General features: G+C 42.9%; 1 long non-coding RNA gene across 1 annotated transcript; it reads left to right on the top strand.

Annotated features, from left to right (window-relative positions):
• The first annotated feature begins 1,786 nt into the window (after nucleotides 1-1,786).
• LOC122436446 lies at nucleotides 1,787-12,545 on the top strand. The gene is made up of 4 exons (XR_006268012.1): nucleotides 1,787-1,896; nucleotides 3,803-3,910; nucleotides 10,050-10,153; nucleotides 12,431-12,545. It is a non-coding gene; the product is annotated as an uncharacterized LOC122436446 (long non-coding RNA).
• The last annotated feature ends 4,987 nt before the right edge of the window (nucleotides 12,546-17,532 follow it).

Below are 17,532 nucleotides of genomic sequence, written 5' to 3'. Positions count from 1 at the left end.
GGAACACACTCATATGTGGGGTTGCTGGATCATATGGTAAATCAAATTTAAAATTTTTAAGGTGCTGCCATACTGTTCACCATCATGGCTGTACCAATTCACATGCCCACTGAGAGTGCAAGAGGGTTCCCTTTACTCTACATCCTCTCCAGAAATTATTGTTTGTAGAATTTCTATGTACCACTTCTTCTTTATCCATTCATCTGTCAATGAACATTTAGGATGTTCTTTTTTTTTTTTATGTTTTGACTTGTGTGAATAGTGCTGCTATGAACATCAGAGTGCATGTATATTTTGAGATTATTCTTTTGTCTGGGTTTATTCTCAGGAATGTAATTTCTGGATCATATGATAATTCTACTTTTACTTTTCTGAAGAGCTTCCATACTGTTTTCCACTGTGGCTGCACCAACTTACATTACCACCAACAGTGTTGGAGTGTTCTTTGTTATCCATATCCTCTCCAGCATTTGTTATTTGTAGACATTTTGATGGTGACCATTATGACTGGTGTAACATGATACCTCATTGTTTTGATTTGGATTTCTCAAATAATTAGGCATATCAAGCATCTTTTCAGGTACTTCTTGTCCATTTGTATGACTTCTTTGAAGAAATGTCTTTGTAGGTCTTCTGCCCAATTGCATGTGTGAGGTGTGTGTGTGTGTGTGTTTAATTCTCTTTATTTATTTTTGTCTGCACTGTCTTCCTTGCTATGTGTGGGTGTTTCTCTGGTTGTGGTGAGTGGGGGCTACTCTCCAGTTGTAGTATGAAGAGTTCTCATTGTGGTGGCTTCTCTTATTGCAGAGCAAGGGCTCTAGGGGAGGCAAGTTTCAGCTGTTAGAGTGTGTGGGCTCAGTGGTAGTGGTGTATGTGTATCACTTGTCCCTTGACTTGTGGCATCTTCCCAAACCTGGGATCAAACCCATGTCCCCTGAATTGGCAGTGGGATTCTTAACCACTGAACTGCCATTTTTCTCCATTGTACTCATGTTCTAGCCTTCTTTGTTATAGATTAGGTGACCATAGGTGTAAAGATTTTATCGCGTGATTTTCTTTCTTGTATGATTTACCTATAGTTGTATTTTGTGCCAGTATAATGCCATATATATATATATATATATATACATACATTTTTTTTTCTTTTTTTCAATCAACGTAGAAAATCTCTTTGGGCCCCTTCCTCACACTGCCCTTCCCCCAAGAGACCCCTGTTTTCAGTTCCGTCAGTATAGAACTTCCTATAAATGGAGCTTACAGTAGGTAAATGTGTAGTTGCTTTACAATGTTTTGTTTCATTGTGTTGTACAGCAATGTAAATTGGCTGTGAGTGTGTGTAATATATATATACATACATTATATGTATACATTATATATAATACACACACACACACACACACACACACATATACACATTGAAAAACAACCAACCAACCCTGAATAAAACTCAAAACACAAGTTCTTGTCAAAACTGGATTTTCAAGCCATGGCACAGGTTGGCCCTGGAGAAAGTCCAGGAGCATGACTACAGCACGGTGGAGACAAGAGTCTAGTTGAGGGCACTGGAAGGAAACATCCAGCCTGAGGACAACCCGCCCACTAGAAGACCCAGGCCTAAAACTGCCTGCCTGCAAACAAGGGAAGCAAATTGCCAAGATGCGCCTGCGTGCTCCAGGCCGGACAGACACGTCAGAGACCCAGAGTAGCCAATCCCCGAGCGGTAGGGCGGGACATCCTGTGAGTTCCGCACCCTCCTGGCGGTTATTAGTCCTGCTGCCTGGGTCGCAGCAGAGATTGGTCGCTTGTGCTTTGTGGGGTGTACAAGGCGGCTGCTCGCGGTTCCCTTCGCCTCAGTGCTGGAGGACTAGACGCCACCGAGCTCCGAACGCGCACCAGGTTTGGGTGGTCAGCGCGGGAGGGACAGCGGGGAGACTGACAGGAACGTGCCCTGCACAAACCTCCTAAACCCTTAGCCTGATGGCTTCAGATTCCAGGCTGGGAGGCCATACATCCCGTCAGCATTGAGGAACCTGGGGCCGAACCTTAAGGGTGCTGGTGGGGCTCAGCTTCAGGGACTACAACTCCCTCTGCCCTCAGAAACACCAAATCCCCTAGTGCTGCGAACCCACTTAGAGTAACCCTAGTTCCCCTCAGCCCCGTGGAACCCGCAAAATAGCACCCGCAGAGAAACCAGATTTCCTTGACCTCAGAGACCCTGGATACCTCAAACTGGTAGCTCTTAAAACTCTTCCTTCTCAAGACTCTAACTGTCCTGCCTGTCTGGGGCCTAAAACCCGTTAATGAGAACCCTCCTATTTCCTCAGCCTCATAGATCCCAGGTACTTGCAACCTGCGTGGTCTCCATCAGACACAAGACTCCCACCCCAATCCCAAAATCTGAGAAATCCCAGATCCTTCAGCCCCTGTCACTCAGATCTCCTCATGCTACATGTCACGTAGACGTAGAACCCAAGTTATGCCCAGGTTTTCCCAGAGTCCCTGGGCAGAGATCCTCAAAATCCTGCTTGGAGAAATAGTCCCTCTCCTGTACTGGTACAGCGCCCTGATTTCAGCCTGACCCCACTCTAGCAGTTGGGGGCTTCCAGGTCTCCTGACTCAGGACTCCTTCTGTCACCCACAGACATTGTCCCTCCCAGTGCCTTTCCTCAGAGAGGCCAAATTGTAGGGGAACCAAAGAAACCAAATCTAGTTCACATTAGTCTGGACTGTCACAGCTGTTTGGGGTTGGTCCATCCCAACAACACCCCCAGCCTGACTTTGTTGGCTCCTTCCTGTCCTGGACAGTCCACCAAAAAGGGACAGACCCGACTCTGGACAGTGGTCTGGACTATCTCAGCATCTTCTTGTCCCACAGGCACCTTGGCCTGAGTTGGTTCCATGGCCATGAACCTGAACAGGTTTCTGGAAGACAGCACTGAGGGGGATGTAGGGAGTCCAAAGTAGAAGCCCATGGTGAGAGGTGGAGGCAGCAAAAGCCTCTAAGCGAGCTCTATAGGGAGGACATGGAGCTGGTCCCAGCTCTGCTTGTCCACACAGCTGAATGAACTTCTCTGTGGAAGTACACAGGATGGGAATGCCTGGTCTTGTCTGAAGCAGAAGGGTGGAGTGGGACAAAACAGGACACTAGCATCATCAACTGCTCTGTGTCCAGGGAGAATTAGAAAAATGCTCAGTGTTTGCTCAGTTAAGCAGGATGCAGTTGGGAAGGAAAGTCTTCATCCCTGTCTGACAGAGACCATCCAGTAGCTTCAGGCTACTCCCTACACACAAGGTGGAGGAGAAGGCCCAGCTCTAAGGCCAGACTTATATTCGCAAGTCTCTGATGAAATCTGTTCTTTCCCTTAGGCCAAAGATTGTTTCAAAGGCATTTCCATATACTTCTCTGAGGAAGAATGGGCAGAGATGGGAGAATGGGGGGAAAAAAATCAATATAGGAAAGTGAAAAGGAACTCAGAAGTGCTGACTGCTGTAGATAACAGGAAGTGCTGCAAGCGTGTGAACCTGAGAGATATAAAACAGGTGTTCACCCTAAGTGTTAAGTCGGTCCTCTCTTAAGTGGCTTCATCTGCTCACAGTTCCCTTTTGTGTGGAGACTAACCTGGAGGAAATTTTTATTGTGTTTTTACCAAAGTGGGGTTGGCCCTGGCAGTGCAGAGCTCACCTCATGCCTTGTTCTAGATTCTCCCAGCCTATCCTACTAATTATCGTGACTCTGTGACATTTGGCATTGATTCTGTGCTTTGTTCCTCATTCTTAGAACAAATATTTTGCTTCTTTCCAGGTTTCAGAGCCTCTAGACCAGCTTTCATGCATTGCCGCAGGCAGGTCATCAAACCCCAGGTAGATGATACTGAGCATTCTGATGAGGAATGGACACCAAGGCAGCAAGGTGAGGGGCCAGGAGGATTTAGAGGTGTCTTCCTGAAGCCAGCCTGGGCTTAGATCTCAGCTACATATCAGCCATTAGCAAAGGACATATAGTTTTCAGCATTCTGAAGTTGTTGTGGCAGAACATTGACATAAGCCTGAATGAAGATGCATGTATAGGTTTTCCAGTGTAATTCTCAAAACTTTAATGTTTAAACTTTGTCATTATTTTTAAAAATAATTACTTTTGCTAAGCATTAATGAAAGGGCAATTAAAGAAGTCTTAGACCATACATTTCCCAGAGATTTCTAATACTAATCTCATCATAATTTGGTTATTGGATTAATGTCTTAGAGGAGAAAATGATTAACATATTATGCCATTATTTATATATGTATATATGTATACATTATTGAATATACATTATTTATGTATGGATAAAAATGACAACACATGATCATCTTACCCTAAGGTGAATCTGTCTTTTTTTTTTTTTTTATAAATTTATTCATTTTAATTGGAGGCTAAATACTTTACAATATTGTAGTGGTTTTTCTATACATTGACATGAATCAGCCACGGGTGTACATGTGTTTCCCATCCTGAACCCCATCCCACCTCCTTGCCCATCCCATCCCTCTGGGTCATCCCAGTGCAACAGCCCTGAGCACCCTGTCCCATGCGTCAAACCTAGACTGGCAGTCCATTTCACATATGATAATACACATGTTTCAATGCCATTCTCCCAAATCATCCCACCCTCTCCCTCTCCCACAGCGTCCAAAAGACTGTTTTATACATCTGTGTCTCTTGCTGTCTCGCATATAGGGTTAGTGTTACTATCTTTCTAAATTCCATATATATGCATTAGTATACTGCATTGATGTTTTTCGTTCTGGCTTACTTCACTCTCTATAATAGGCTCCACTTCATCCACCTCATTAGAACTGATTCAAATGTATTCTTTTTAATGGCTGAGTGATATTCCATTGTGTGTTGTGTAGATGTATCACAGCTTCTTTATCCATTCGTCTGCTGATGGACATCTAGGCTGCTTCCATGTCCTGGCTATTGTAAACAGTGCTGCAATGAACACTGGGGTGGATGTGTCTCTTTCAGTTCTGGTTTCCTTAGTGTGTATGCCCAACAGTAGGTTTGCTGGGTCATATGGCAGTTCTATTTACAGTTTTTTAAGGAATCTCCACAGTGTTCTCCATAGTGGCTGTACTAGTTTGCATCCACCAACAGTGTAAGAGGGTTTACTTTTCCCCACACCCTCTCAGCATTTATTGTTTGTAGACTTTTGGATAGCAGCTATTCTGACTGGCATGAAATGGTACCTCGTTGTGGTTTTGATTTGCATTTCTCTGATAATGACTGACGTTGAACATCTTTTCATGTGTTTGTTAGCCATTTGTATGTCTTCTTTGGAGAAATGTCTGTTTAGTTCTTTGGCCCATTTTTTGATTGGGTCGTTTATTTTTCTGGAATTGAGATGCAGGAGTTGCTTGGATCAGTTGCTTCGTTTGCTAACTATTTCTTTGTCTTGATTCTGGGAACCAGTTTGAGAGATCTGTTTATTCTCACTGATCTTTCCCATGTTTCACTAACCAGAGACAGCACCAGATAAATAGAAATAAAGTTCACTCATTATAAGATAGAAGGGAGCAGCTCCCTTCCTCTTCTGCTGCTCAGAGATTAGAAGAATTAATCTGCTTAGACTGGAGAAAACAATTTAGATTAGTTCTATGATTCTCCATCTATGAATTTCTGATCTCCTAGATTATTTTTTATTATGTATGTATGTATTTATTTATTTGGTTGCACTGGGTCTTCGTTGCTATGCATGGGCTTTCCCTGTTTGTGGTAAGTGGTTTCTCTTGTTGCAGAGCACATGCTGGCCTAGTAGTTTGTGACACACAGGCTTAGTTGCCCCAAAGAATGTGGAATCTTCATGGACCAGGGATAGAACCTGTGTCCTCTGCATTGGCAGACAGATTCTCATACTCTGTGCCACCAGAGAAGTCCATCTGTTCCCTTAGGTTGTTAAAACTAGTATACAAGACATGGAAACCAAACATTTGGCTGTCTGCAAAGGTTCTGATATGGAGAGAGATTCTTCATAGGGAACACCTGCCCCATGGCTCTCAGTTCAGTGCAGTTCAGTTGCTCAGTTGTGTCCGACTCTTTGCCACCCCATGAATCGCAGCACGCCAGGCCTCCCTGTCCATCACAAACTCCTGGAGTTTACTCAAACTCATGTCCATCGAGTCGGTGATGCCATCCAACCATCTCATCCTCTATTGTCCTCTTCTCCTCCTGACTTGAATCCCTCCCAGCCATCAGGGGCTTTTCCAATGAGTCAGCTCTTCACATCAGGTGGCCAAAGTATTGGAGTTTCAACTTCAGCGTCAGTGCTTCCAATGAACACCCAGGACTGATCTCCTTTAGGATGGGCTGGTTGGATCTCCTTGCAGTCCAAGGGAGTCTCAAGACTCTTCTCCAACACCACAGTTCAAAAGCATCCATTCTTAGATGCTCAGCTTTCTTCACAGTCCAACTCTCACATCCTTTCACGACCACTGGCAAAACCATAGCCTTGACTAGACGGACCTTTGTTGGCAAAGTAATGTCTCTGCTTTTTAATAGGCTATCTAGGTTGGTCATAACTTTCCTTCCAAGGAGTAAGTGTCTTTTAATTTCATGGCTGCAATCACCATCTGCAGTGATTTTGGAGCCCCCCAAAATAAAGTCTGACAGTTTCCACTGTTTACGCATCTATTTCCCATGAAGTGATAGGACCAGATGCCATGATCTTAGTTTTCTGAATGTTGAGCTTTAAGCCAACTTTTTCCCTCTCCTCTTTCACTTTCGTCAAGAGGCTTTTTATTTCCTCCTCACTTTCTGACATAAGGGTGGTGTCATCTGCATTTCTGAGGTTATTGATATTTCTCCTGGAAATCTTGATTCCAGCTTGTGCTTCTTCCAGCCCAGCGTTTCTCATGATGTACTCTGCATATAAGTTAAATAAGCAGGGTGATAATATACAGCCTTGGCATACTCCTTTTCCTATTTGAAACCAGTCTGTTGTTCCATTTCCAGTTCTAACTCTTGTTCCCTTTTTTCCAGTTCTAACTCTTGTTCCCATGTTCTACACATCTTTATTTTCCTTCTTAATAATTTCTGAGTGTATTCTGTTGCTAACTATATACACACTGGTGTGCAAAAAGCCTGTAGAACTTTTTCATCTTGCATGACTGAAACCATTTACCCACTGAGCAACAATTCTCCAATTCTTCCTCCTCATAGCCCTTAGCAACCACAATTATATTTTGTTTCCATGGATTTGATTAAATTAGATATCTCATAGAAGAGGAATCATGCAATATTTTTCTGTTTTTGATTGGTTCATTTCACTTAGCCTAATATCCTCAAGGCCCATTCTGATGTTGCATATGACAAAATTTCATTCTTTGTTTTTAAGGCTGAAAAAAATTTCCTTGTGTGCATATGTATACAATATGTATGAGATATATTTTATATATAATCCTTATCTGTTTATCCACTGGTGAATATTTATATTGCTTCCGCATCTTACCAATTGTGAATACTGCTGCAATGACCATAGATGTGCACATTATTTATTGAAAATCTCACTTTCAATTTTGTTATGATATACACTCTGGAGCTGGATTACTGGGTCATATAGGAATTCTAATTTTCTGAGGACATTCCATACTGTTTTCTGTAGTGGTTGCAGTATTTTACATTTCCAACAATCGCATGTAAGTGTTCCATTTTCTCTATATCCTTACCAAACTTGCTACTGTGTTTTGTTGTTGTTGTTGTTTTTTCTCTTCTTTTTGTATTAGCCATCACAAGAGGTATGAGAAAATTTCCATTGCAGTTTTAATTTGTATTTCCCTATTGATTAGTAAGATTGAGCATCTTTTTATATGTTTGTTGGCTATTTGTGTATCTTCTTTGTAGAAATGCCTATTCCATCCCTACTCCCACCATGTTAGTCGACTCAGTCTGCTATAACAAAGAAAGACTGCATGGCTTAAACCAGAGAAATTTGTTTTCTTACAATTCTGGAGGATGGAAGTTTGATATCAGGGTGCCATCAAAGTCAATGCAGTTCTCTTCCTGGCTTATAGATAGCCTTGATATTGGTGTATGCTTAAAACCCCTTATCAGATTTGTATTTTACAAATAGTTTCCACTGTCCTGTACGTGGCCTTTTCACTGCTCACTGTGTCCTTTGCTGCACGGAAGTTTAAAATTTAATGTGGTCTTATTTGTCTCTTTTTACTTTGTTGCTAACACTTGTACACTTGCTATCATATCTAAGAATTCATTGCTGATTCAATATCGTGAAGGTTCACCGTTGTTTTCTTCTAAGAGTCTTATCATTTCAAGTGATACATTTAGGCCTTGAATCCATTCTGAGTTGATTTTTCTACATGATATAAGATCTTCATTATTTTTCAGATGGCTATTTTGTCCCCTCAGCTCCTTTCTCTACAGGGCTTAAATTTTCCCCATTGTCTTGACACCCTTGCTAAAGATCACTGGACCGTGTATCCAGGAGTTTATTTCTGTTTATTTCTGACTATCTGTTCTGTTACATTGATTGATATGTCTGTCTTTATGGCAGCATGCTTCCCCAATGGCTTAGCAGATGAAGAATCTGCCTTCAGTGCAGGAGGCACAGGAGATGTAGATTCAATCCATCGGTTAAGAAGATCCCCTGGAGAAGGGAATGGCAACCCCCTCCAGTATCCTTGCCTGGAAAGTCCACTGGAGAAGAAGAGCCTGGTAGACTCCAGTCCAAAAGGTCACAAAGAGTCAACAGGACTTGGTGACCAAGAAGGCACTTTGCTACGCTACGCTCTTTTGGTTACTGTTCCTTTGTAATGTGTTGTGAAACCAGAGGCCTCTCGCTTTGCTGTACTTTCTAAGATTGTTTTGCCTAGTTGGTCTCCTCTGAAATTCCATATTAACTGTGGGATGGATGTTTCTATATCTGAAAAACCTTCCATTGGGATTTCAACAGGAATTGCATCATAGCTTTAAATTCCTTTGGGTAGTATGAACAACTTAATACTATTGTCTCCAAATCCATAAACATGGGGCACCTTTCTGTTTACCTGTGTCAGATTCCTTTCAGCAATTTAGTAGTTTTCAGTGTACAGGTCTTTCATCCCTTTAAACTTGCTCCTAGGTATTTCATTTTTTTTTTTTTTTTTATGCTACTATACCTAAGATTATCAGGACATCCCTGGTGGTCCAGTGGCTAAGACTCCACACTCCCAATGCAGAGAACCTGGGTTCAACCCCTGGTCAGGTAACTAGACCCCCACATGCTGCAAAGAAGGACTGGTACACATAAATAAATAAAAATAGATATTTTTAAAATGTAACCATAGCTCTTGACTACAGCTTAAAAAATAAAAATAAAGACAGTTGTTTACTTAAATTCCTTTTCAGAATGGTCACTGTTCTTGGGTATATTGCAAAGATATTTGAATGTTGATTTTGTACCATGCAAATTTCTGTGAAGGTTTTGTGTATGTGTATGCGTGTGTGTGGAATTGTAAAGATTTTCTGTACATAAAGTCATGTCCTCTGTAAACAGACATAATTTTACTTTTTTCTTTCCAAGTGGAAACCTTTTCTAATACAATGTCCTGGCTAGAATGTCTAATATTATGTTTAATAGAAGTGTTGAGCATGGGCATCCTTGCCTTTTCTTTTTTTTCTTCATCTTAGAAGTCTTCCATTTTTCACTGATGAGTGTGATGTTAGAGGTAGACTTTTCATATATGACCTTTATTATATTGCTATCACTTCCTTCTATTTCTAGTCTGTTGAGGATTTTTTGTCATGAAAGGCTAGTAACTTTATTAAGATAATTTATGAGCATTGGATGAAGCACAGTTGAAGTTTCATATTTTTTTTTTCATTAATTTTAAGAAAATTATGTTATGCTCTCAGTAGAAGCATAGAAGTTGATGCTACAGAAATCATTTTCCATTCCTCCTTTGGTAATTCTTGTCCTTGTCACTCTCTGGCACAGAATTCTGTGTCCTTAATTAGAATTCCTAGAGTTTGGAAACATTTTCCAACCAAAGCACTGGTTCTCATCATCTTTTAGGTAAACCATCTTGGATGGCCATAGAATGGAGCACACTCAACCAGAAGTTGAGTATTTCCCAAATCTTGTTGACAAGAAAATCCTCCTTGTGGATCCAGTCACAGGTAAAAATGATTGAAAACAGATCCTAGAGACTGCCGCCTTCCTTTCCTGAATCTTTAGCACAATGTCTGATATCATCACCATCTTTATGGTGAGTAAGTATAGCAACAATAGTAGGCTGTGTGATTGTTACAGTATTTTCACAATATTTCAGACATTAAGCATGTGTGTGTGTGTGTGTGTGTGTGTGTGTGTGAATAAACTTACTTAAACCTTAGAACAGTCGTACGGTACCTATCAGGAGATATGTAACTATCACCATTATAGAACAAGAAACTGAGGTAAAGGCATGTTTGATTATATGCCTGATATCATAGTAGTGCAATCTAATCAAAAGCACCTTCTCTAAACCCCTTACAAGCTGACTAAAAAAACTTCCATAGTTCTATAAAGTTTACACTGCCTTATTCATATATCTTTATATCATTCATCTGAGAGATGTTGTCAACCTCACTTCTTTTGTGCTGGGCTAAAGTTATGACCATAGAAGACAGCGTATTAAAAAGCAGAGACATTACTTTGTCAACAAAGCTCCATCTAGTCAAGGCTTTGATTTTTTCAGTGGTCATGTGTGGATGTGAGAGTTGGACTATGAAGACATCTGAGCATAGAAGAATTGATGCTTTTGAACTGTGGTGTTGGAGAAGACACTTGAAAGTCCCTTGGACTGCAAGGAGATCCAGCCAGTCCATCCTAAAGGAGATCAGTCCTGGGTGTTTATTGGAAGGACTGATGTTGAAGCTGAAAGTCCAGTACTTTGGCAACCTGATGCAATGAGCTGACTCATTTGAAAAGACCCTGATGTTGGGAAAGATTGAGGGCAGGAGGAGAAGGGGACGGCAGAGGATGAGATGGTTGGATGGCATCACTGACTCAATGGACAAGGGTTTTGGTGGACTCCGGGAGTTGGTGATGGACAGGGAGACCTGGTGTACTGCGGTTCATAGGGTCTCAAAGAGTCAGGTATGACTGACCGAATGAACTGAACTGAACTGAACTGAAAGTGAGGCATATGCTAAGACATCTAACTAAGGTAAGCTTAAGGACATGTTGGGCAGTTTGTTGAGTGGGTGGTCCAAGATGAAGAAAGCATTAGGGTCCCCAAACTCAGAGCCTCCTACTCCAATAAGAGGAAGGAACTCACAACCCTGACAATCCTCAGTTTATGACTGAAAAGCAACACATAAGAAGAGAAGTGAAGGACTTCACATAGATTACCCGCTTTTGAGTAGACACTCCTCATCTGGTCATGATTTCAAATGTTCAACTCCTTCCTCTGAGCTCTGATTAGATGACTCTCATGTTTGAAGTCATTTGTGTCGGCTGCTCCTGCATCGTGATCTTTGAGAGCCTAGCCCATAACCATTAATTCTTAGAAGTCCAGGCCCAGCTCAAAGCCCCTGAGGGTCCCCTGAATGCTTTCTGAATGAGTGACTCCACGTTTAAACATTCATCTAGGAGTAATAAGGTCAAGGGATGCTGAAGATAGATTTGTGAGCTAGACTTCAAATACAGAGACAGGTGAGGGGGTAAGCTGATGGCAGGGGTATATGTTCACACTCATACTGTATTAAATAGCTGACACAATGATTTGTTGACTGTGATTAAATTTCAAGCCCACTATAACATTAAGAATTAGCATGTATACCCATTTATGGATCAGGAAAGTAAGGAGAACCAGCTAGTCATACAGTCTTGTTCAAGCAGTTGATGAGACCAGCTACTTTAATTCCAAACCTTGTCTCTAGAACAGAGCAACCTGCAACTCTCAGCTCATTTTCTTCACCATGTAAATATGTTTCTGCCAATCATCTTTTCTCCTCCCTATCTCACTTCTTTGCCACCTCATTTTCCAGGTGTCTTTTGTCCCTTTTGTACTTTTCCATACATCCTTGTCCATCAAAGGTCCACTAATTAATTGAAAAGCCCCTGGTTTTCTCTCTGAGCCCTTACCGTCTTCTTTGACCGTCAGCTATTCTCCCTGCCCTGTTCTCACCTGTACGGAGAAATTTGGAGGGGAAGAACCCTAAGGTATGAACTTTAGTTTTGACTTACTAACCACTTAGGTCCTTTATTTACACTCCTGTGTCAGACACGCCCCCACCCCCACCCAACCAAGTATTTCCATGAATTATCAAAGTATTAACTAAAGTCATGTATGAAAAAAACACTTCATAATATCCTAAAGAACTAAAGAAAGTCATGTTTTCTTTTACTATGTGACTCTCACACAGAAGGGAATGTCCAGGGTGCCATTAAGTAATGTTTCTGCTTTGAAGGAATTGTCAGGAGCAGTCGAATTGCTGAAGACAGGTGGTTCCAGGCAGGCCCAGAAACAGGAGTCCCTTCCCAGACATGCACATCACCCTGGGCGGCACTCCAGACAAGAAGCGGGTAAGATAAAATAATTTGGGGAGTTCCTCTGATTCCTGTAGAAAGGATAGTAAGCATGGACTCTGTGTGTGGGTTGGATAATGGATCGGCGTGGGTTTAAGCCAGTCTGATTTGAGACCTGAAGTTAGTGCTGGGGCCTTGGGAAAATCTTATACATTTTCTGAGGTCCTAATTGCTTGTCTGTCAAGTGAAGATGAAGATATTTAACTCATACAGTGTTTGAAAGCATTACATTAAATACAAAAGTGCTGAAACATGCAAGTAGTTTAATAAATGCAGCTGTGATAAGAGGGACAATGCTTTGTTAGTGTTTATGCCCAGACCTCTGCTTGAGCAGAGATACCTTACATGTCATGTGCTCTCAACATGTAATTTCTGAGTAGATGTGTCAGTGAACTGTTTTCTAAGTAAGAAGGTTGGGAGGTTAAAGCTACTGACGGCAAGTACAGGATGCCTACACGGAACTGGGCATGTCTGGTCAGTGTGTGTTGCCTCAGTCCCCTGAACCAATAGTGAAAGAGAAGAAACAAAGTATAGAGAGGAGGGACCTCTAGTGGTTAAGTGGTTAAGACTCTGTGCTTCCACTGCAGGAGGTGTGGGTTCCATTCCTGGTCAGGGAACTAAGCTCCCACAAGCCATGTCGCACAGGCAATAAATAAATAATGTAACATTAAAACATAAGAATGCAAAAGTAAAAATCTTAAAAATAAATGTAAAACATATTAGCGAAATGTATAGATGAACAAGTGGGAGAGCACACACTTCCTGATAAAACAGAGACTAACTCTCCGGCCTTGCTTAGCTTTGCTTCTCCATCTTAGAACTCAGAAGAAAGGAGACTGAAGTGAAGAAGTGCAACCTCCGAGAAAGAAAGGGTCATGTGTACCAAGAGGTTGGTGAGCCCCAGGATGCCGACTACGTCTGAGTGGCCCCGCTGGCCCTTTCAGAAAGAGGGGTTATGAAGCCTCACCCTTTGGTCCCCCAATCATCCTTTTCCTCCATGAGTTGGGGTATAGGATCGAGGCCAAATGCTGTGAAGGCCCTGGTTCTTTGTGAGGGTTTTTAAGACAAGCAGCATCACCATACATCCCCTCATCCCTGTTGATCTCACCTCCAGATTGGGAGAAGTGTCAGAATTTCTTCATTGACAGCTGTGCTGCTGATGGGCCTCTGACCTTTCTAAAGCACTCTGCAGTGGAAAAGGCTAATGTCAACTGTGCATCCCTCACTCTGCCCGCTGGGTTAAGTATTAGACTGTCAGGCCTCCCTGAGGCTGGGCTTGGCATGTGGAACATGGTGTCCGATCTGCTGCTTGGCCTGCACTTTGGCCCCTACGAGGGCCGGATCACAGATGATGAAGAGGCTGCCAAGAGTGGATAATCCTGGCTGGTGAGAAACACCCCTCATCACCTGTACTGTGGTCTCAAATCACTTGTTTGTTGGGGGACTGAGTGGGGGAACTCCAACTCTGCAGGCAAGGAAAAGGATGGTGATGCCATGTTCAGGGATGGCAGTCAGCCCTGTGTACTGTTTACACTGTGCATGAACACAGACTTCTATCTAAAGGTCAGAGAGGAGGAGGCATGGAAATACAGACACAGGAGTTCAACCTAATGATAAGAGGACAGGTGGGAGCACCATAATGCAGGCAAGCAGAACTTCTACCTAAAATTCAGAGGACAGGTAGGGGCACAGTGGTACAGAGAACCAGAACTTCTATCTGTAGATCAGAGGAGAGGTGGGATCGTAGTGGTAAAGGCACACCGGATTTCTATGTAAAGATCAGAGAAATGGGACGACAGTGCTCCCCATACACAGGACTTCTTTGGAAAGATCAGAGGGACCTAGATACTACAGTGGTACAGGCACACGGAAGTGGCTCTTCTCTCTAAAGATCAGAGGAGAGGCAGGAACAGAGTGATACACGCACACAGAAGTGGCTCCTCCCTTGTGGAGCCCTGCCTTCAGTGCACCAGTTGACTCGGACGTGCAGGTGGTGATTAAGGAGCTTACCATGTAAGGTCATGACCGGCAATTGAATCCATGTATGCTGAAGAGCACCAATGCCAGCAGAGGGAAACAGTTCTTCATAAACTCCCACAAAAGAAAAATAAAAAGAGAAGGAATCTTGTAATCTTCTTCTAAGACCCAGGTCACCAAAGGGAGTATGTGGATGGAGAGGACACTTCTTGTGCCAGCCGGGTGAGGTAAGCACTGTGAGTCTGCTGGTTGTAGACATTGCTCTTCCCTCACCCCATACCCCTTTCCTTCTCATCCCATCTCCCTTAATAGTTTTAACATCTTCTTTCCTGTTTTCCCTCCATACCATGCTCTTTCATTTCAGACAACATTAGAAAGAAAGAGACAAGAACTTGGTATGGCCCTCAGTATATAAGTCTATATGCTCAACAAAACTGAGGTACTTGAAAACAGCTTGAGGAGTCTAGATTCACCAGGGACATTTTAGCTCACCTAACTGACACTTAACTTGGCACTTTCTATGTTCCAGTTTAGACAGCAGAGTTCGTTACTGAAGAGGATCATGCAATGGATGTCCTTTTGGAGAACATACTGCAGACAGACATTAAGCAACTGATTTTAGGAATATGCAACCTTAGTTTTTCTATTTTTGACTAACTGCACAGCACCAGGATACCAAATAGGACAAGGAGTACTTTAAGGGTGTATACTGTCACCCAGCTTGTTTAACTTCTATGCAGATTACATCATGAGAAAGGCTGGGCTGGAGGAAGCACAAGTTGGAATGAAGTTTGCCAGGAGAAATAGCAATAACCTCAGATATGCAGATGATACCCACCCATATAGAAGAAAGTGAACTAAAGATCCTCTTGATGAAAGTGAGAGAGGGTGAAAACATTGACTTAAAGCTCAACATTCAGAAAACTAAGATCATGGCATCTGGTCCTATCATTTCATGGCAAATCAATGGAGAAACAGTGGGCGACTTTAAGTTTTTGGGCTTCAAAATCACTGCAGATGGTGATTGCGGCCATGAAATTTAAAGACACTTAACTCCTTGGAAGGAAAGTTATTCCCAACCTAGACAGCATATTAAAAAGCAGAGATGTTATTTGTCAACAAAGATCCATCTAATCACGGCTATTATTTTTCCAGTAGTCATGTGTGGATGGGAGCATTGGAGTATAAAGAAAGCTGAGCACAGAAGAATTGATGCTTTTGAACTGTGGTGTTGGAGAAGACTCTTGAGAGTTCCTTGGACTGCAATGAGATCCAACCAGTCCATCCAAAGGAAGATAAGTCCTGGGTGTTCATTGCAAGGACTGATGTTGAAGCTGAAACTCCAGTACTTATGGCCTTCTGATGCGAAGAGCTGACTCATTCGAAACGACCCTGATGTTTGGAAAGATTGAAGGTGGGAGGAGAAGGGGATGTCAGAGGACAGAGGAAGGTTGGATGGCATCACGGACTCAATGGACATGAGTTTGAGTAAGCTCTGGGAGTTGGTGGTGGACAGAGAGGCCTGGCATGCTGAGGTTCATGTGACCGCAAAGAATTGGACACGACTGTGCGACTGAACTGAACTGAACTGAACTGAGGATAACCTAGCATGGAGGACCTTGGGTTTGTGAGGTCAGCGACATCCCCAGGCTCGGTTCCAGTGAGAATTGGTCCCTGAGGCCTGGGCCCTGAAGGAATGGGGAGTAGGATGGCCTTGAGCATGGCCTTTCTCTGGGCACCTCTCCTTTCATCAAGGGAGGCAGAAAGTGGAGAAACTATTACTGTTTTGTGCTGCAAGCTAAGTCAGAGCACTCTCCAGGTTTCCATGGGACAGAGTAGGCAAGTGAAATGGAACCTGCATACATGTGGGGAGATTGAAGACAAGTCTCAGGAGAGAAGGCAGGCTGGGGTGAGTGCAGAGGTGTGCAAGCTAGCCTAGGAACACCAAGTCCTATGGAATTAAAAAAGAACTTAAGTTAGAGTTTAGAGGAGCTGGATGTCACCAGGCTTACAGACAGTCTGGGTGGAGAGAAGTCTGGAATTCTAGAAAATGACTCTAGAAAATGAGCTCTAGAAAATGACTAATTAGGTAAGGAGAGCTCCTGGGGAGCTTCCCTGATAGAATTCTGAAGCGGAGTAGAATCCAGTCTAAAGTCAGTCCGTCACAATTACAATGCCTCCGAAATTGATTCCTAGTCATATGACTGTTAGGAAACAATTTTCTATTACAAATATTAGTTCTAATTTTCAATATTTCATGCCAAAAATGTGTGACATCACGTTCTGCTGGAAGGCTTAGAGGCCAAAAGCAAGTTTCCTAGCGCCTACCACCTTTCTTACCTTTACCTGTCTCTTCCTTATTTCCTCCACATTTCTAAGTTACATGTGTACATGCATTCAGTTACTATTTCAGTTTGTTGTCCTGTGTGTTCATACTCTGTGCCAGACAGGCCTCCATGCACTGGAACAGTCATAACCACTGCCCTAGGGGCAGCATGGCCTTCATACCAGATAGGTGCTGGTGCTCTGAGGAAAACCAGTGCAGAAAAAGTGCCTAAGATCAGAATGAGCAGAGGATTGGGAGTTGCAGAGGATGGTGGGCAAGTTCACTGCAGAGATAACACCTGTGGGAAAGGATTCCAGGCAGAGTCACAGCCCCAGGGCAGGGAAGAGCGGTCATGCCAGTGTTCGGAGGAGGAAGCACAGAGGGAGAGGAAGGAAGCGGGGTGGAACACGAAAGCCTCTGGGCCCCTGTCCATGTTCAGGCACCGGGGGTCTTGCTGGGTGATACAGAGCAATGATGCGATTTTCAGCTGCAAGTGGCATGTTCCCTGTTTTACGATGATGGTTCAGTTCGTTTTGGGGAGTGCCTTGGGGAGTGCCCTCAGTTGTCACTTCATTGTCAGACATGAGGGGGGAGTGGGCTGGCTGAAGATTCATGGAAGTGAGGGTGTTAAGGGGCTGGCTGCAGATGTATTTTTAAACAGCATTTCCTAGTGCCTGTTAA

This window comes from Cervus canadensis, chromosome Y, assembly GCF_019320065.1.
Source record: "Cervus canadensis isolate Bull #8, Minnesota chromosome Y, ASM1932006v1, whole genome shotgun sequence".
In the NCBI taxonomy this organism is placed as follows: Eukaryota; Metazoa; Chordata; class Mammalia; order Artiodactyla; family Cervidae; genus Cervus; species Cervus canadensis.
Note: the sequence above shows the minus strand (reverse complement) of the source record. Positions and strands in the feature narration are given on the sequence as shown.